Source organism: Bison bison, unplaced genomic scaffold (assembly GCF_000754665.1).
Source record: "Bison bison bison isolate TAMUID 2011002044 unplaced genomic scaffold, Bison_UMD1.0 scf7180017864115, whole genome shotgun sequence".
Classification (NCBI taxonomy): Eukaryota; Metazoa; Chordata; class Mammalia; order Artiodactyla; family Bovidae; genus Bison; species Bison bison.
The window spans coordinates 82,968-86,772 of NW_011494687.1; positions in this window are offsets into that span (position 1 = coordinate 82,968).

Consider the following 3,805-nt stretch of genomic DNA (forward strand, 5'->3'; position numbering starts at 1 on the left):
TAAGAAAGTCTGAGAAACTGTCACAGGTAAGAGAAGCCTAAGGAGATCTGACGACTAAATGTAGCATAGTGTCCTAGATGAGGTCATGGAATAAAAAATTAAAAAAAAAAAAAAAAACCTATGTAAGCTAAGGAAATCTGAATAAACTGTGGACTTTATTTAATAATAATATATCAGTACTAGTTCATTGGGCTTCCCTGATAGTGTTGGTAAAGAATCCGCCTGCAAAGTAGGAGACCCAGGTTTGATCCCTGAGTTGGGTAGATCCCCTGAAGAAGGGAATGGTTCCCACACCACCATTCTTGCCTGAAGAATTCCAAGGACAGAGGAGTCTGGCAGGCTGCAGTTCATGGGGTCTCAAAGAGCTGGACACGACTGAGTGACTATCACTTTTATTATAGTAAATTTATTCATTATAGTCTTAAACTGCTTCCCTTGTGGTTCAGGTGGTTAAAAAATCCACCTGCAATGCAGGAGAGCTGAGTTCGATCCCTGAGTTGGGAAGATCCCCTGGAGAAGAGATAGGCTACCCACTCCAGTATTCTTGGGCTTCCCTTGTAGCTCAGCTGAGAAAGAATCCGCCTGCAATGCGGAAGACCTGGGTTCAATCCCTGGTTTGGGAAGATCACATGGAAAAAAGAAAGGCTGCCCACTTCAGTATTCTGGCCTGGAGAATTCCATGGACAGTATGGGGAATCACAAAGAGTTGGACACGACTGAGAGACTTTCACTTTCACTTTTTCACTAGTTCATTAATGGTAACAAATGCATCATCCTAATGTAAGATTTTAAAAGGATAATTTGGGTATATGGTATACAGGAATCACCCTTAGTATCTATTCTGTGGGAGATCAGTCATGTCTGACTCTTGGTAACCCTATGGACTGTAGCCCTCCAAGCTCCTCTCTCCATGGGATTCTCCAGGAAAGAATACTGGAGTTGGCTGCCACATCCTTCTCCAGGGGATCTTCCCAACCCAGGGATTGAACCCATGTTTCTTACATCTCCTGCATTGGCAGGTGGGTTCTTTATGACTAGTGCCACCTGGGAAGCCCACTACCTTCTCCATTTTTCTGTAAATCTAAAATGTTCTTTTTTTAAAAAAGTTCTTAAAAATATAAAATCTATTTAAAAATAAATATAAATCCTCAAGTCAAATAGCAACTATTTCTCCATGCTGAGAAAAATCCATGGTTACTTAAGTGATGGATTTGAATGAAGACATAAAGATGTGTTTTGCTGACCACTCAATGCAAAGATACCTCCCAACTCCATTGTTCTGTCTCTCATCCTTCTCCTTAGTCTCCTGATGACCTGTATTTGATGCTCTCATTGCAACTTTCTTACCAATCTCTCTGGGATGACTTCTCTTAAACATCTACTTAACGTTGTTCTTGGAGATGGCAACAAAATGTCTTTATTAGTCCCTCAGAACCAGGATCCCTAAGGAATGTATTGTTTCTCAGCATAATTCACCCCAATGTGGCTGATCTGAAGAGAGAAAAAAATATGTTACTTTGGATGTTTAAAAACCTCTAAAAAGTTAATGATAGTGCAATGGTAAAGAACACATTTGACAATGCAGGAGACACAAGAGATGCGGCTTTGATTCCTGGATGGGAAGCTCCCCTGGAGCAGGAAACGGCAACCCACTCCAGTATTCTTGCCTGGGAAATCCCATGGACAGAGGAGCCTGGCAGGCTACAGTTCATGGGATCGCAAGAGTCAGACATGACTGAGCAACTGAGTATGCATGTCTGGATCTACAGTCTGTGCATATGATGGAAGCACAATACTACTTTCTATTCTGGCAGGACCAATAAGGGGACAGAACCCACCTTAGACTCAGAAAAGATTAGAAAAGTGGAAAAGTAAGCAGAGAAAAGTGGAAAAGTAAGCAGAGAGCATTTCTTTAAGAAAACTGGATCAACAAATATAAGAGTCTGTCTTTTAAAATTCTTTGGGTTAATAGTTCCACCTGGGCAAAATGTTTTATGCAAATATAAAAATTAGAAATAATTAATGATATTTGCTGGCATTAATACTAGATGAAAGCAAAGTATAAGTTTCTTATAGAGTTTCAGTCTGGATGACTGTAATTACACTGCTCTTGACACAAATAGGCAATTAACATGGAGAATCAGCATTGTGCTTTTTGATCATTTCTCCAAATTGGTCTTTCCATCTTCTTTCAAGATTCTTACTTCTTAAATCCACATTCCTACTTTTTCCAGAATAATCTTCAATAAATGAATTTAAGCTTTTCACATTCCTCAAAAAAATTCATCAGTGCCTCCTTGAGGACAGATTTTAGTCAAATCTTAAGATAGGACTCTAGGACTTTCGTACATCCAGTGTAAAAATTCTTTTTCACTGTCCTCTTCTAATATTTCAGGCCTTCTGTACAGTCAACATGAGATCATGCAGCAGAATTTCTGCAATGCAGTTTCTTCAGTCTAGAAGATCCATCCATTTTTGAAAAATAATTGCTTCTAACATAAAATTATAAATCAACTATACCTCAATAAAAAAAATTTTAATAAATAAAAAATAACTGCTTTATTGATATATAATTCACAAACTATAAAATTCATCCTTTTTTAATTGAAAGATTCTTTAAATTCTATAATGCTTTACAATTTTCAAAAATTCCACGCATATGCTTTCATATAATCCTGTAATAATCTTTCTTTTCCTTTCCCTCTCCTTACTGGTAACCACTAGTTTGTACTCTATATTGCAGAAGTAGAAAACAAGCTTATGGCTCTAGCAGAGTGAAAAAGGAGTAGGGCTAAATTGGGAGATTGTGATTGACATATATACCTTACTATATACATAAAATAGATAACTAATAAGGACCTACTGTATAACACAGGAAACTCTACTGGAAATTCTATAATGGCCTATATGGGAAAAGAATCTTAAAAAGAGTGGATATATGTATGTATATAACTGAGTCACTTTGCTGTACAGCAGAAACTAACACAACATTGTAAATCAACTATGAAAGTGTTAGTCACTCAGTCCTATCTGACTCTTTGCAATCCCAGGGACTACAGCCCACCAGGCTCCTCCATCCATGGATTTTCCCAGGCAAGAATTCTAGACTGGGTTGCATTTCTTTCTCCAGGAGATCTTCCCAACTCAAGGATCGAACACAGAGTCTCCTGTGTCTACTGCAGTGACAGGTGGATTGTTTACCATCTGAGTCACGAGGGAAGCCATAAATAAATCAGTCTGGCTTCCCTCAGGGAATTTTGAGCAGCTTCTCTCCTAAATTCATCTGAACTATCTCTAGGCCATGTAGAGAGAATCACGTCTTTTGACTTTTCATCTGATTCTTTTTGTTTTGCGGATGACCTGTTGTTGCATCTTCCTTTCTCCAAAGACACACCTCCCCCTGATGTATGATGAAAACTATTATACAGAGTGAAGTAAGCCAGAAGGAAAAACACCAATAAAGTATACTAACCCATATATATGGAATTTAGAAAGATGGTAACAATAACCCGGTGTACGAGACAGCAAAAGAGACACTGATGTATAGAACAGTCTTATGGACTCTCTGGGAGAGGGAGAGGGTGGGAAGATTTGGGAGAATGACATTGAAACATGTAAAATATCATATAAGAAATGAGTTGCCAGTCCAGGTTCGATGCACGATACTGGATGCTTGGGGCTAGTGCACTGGGACGACCCAGAGGGATGGTATGGGGAGGGAGGAGGGAGGAGGGTTCAGGATGGGGAACACAGGTATACCTGTGGTGGATTCATTTTGATATTTGGCAAAACTAATACAATTATG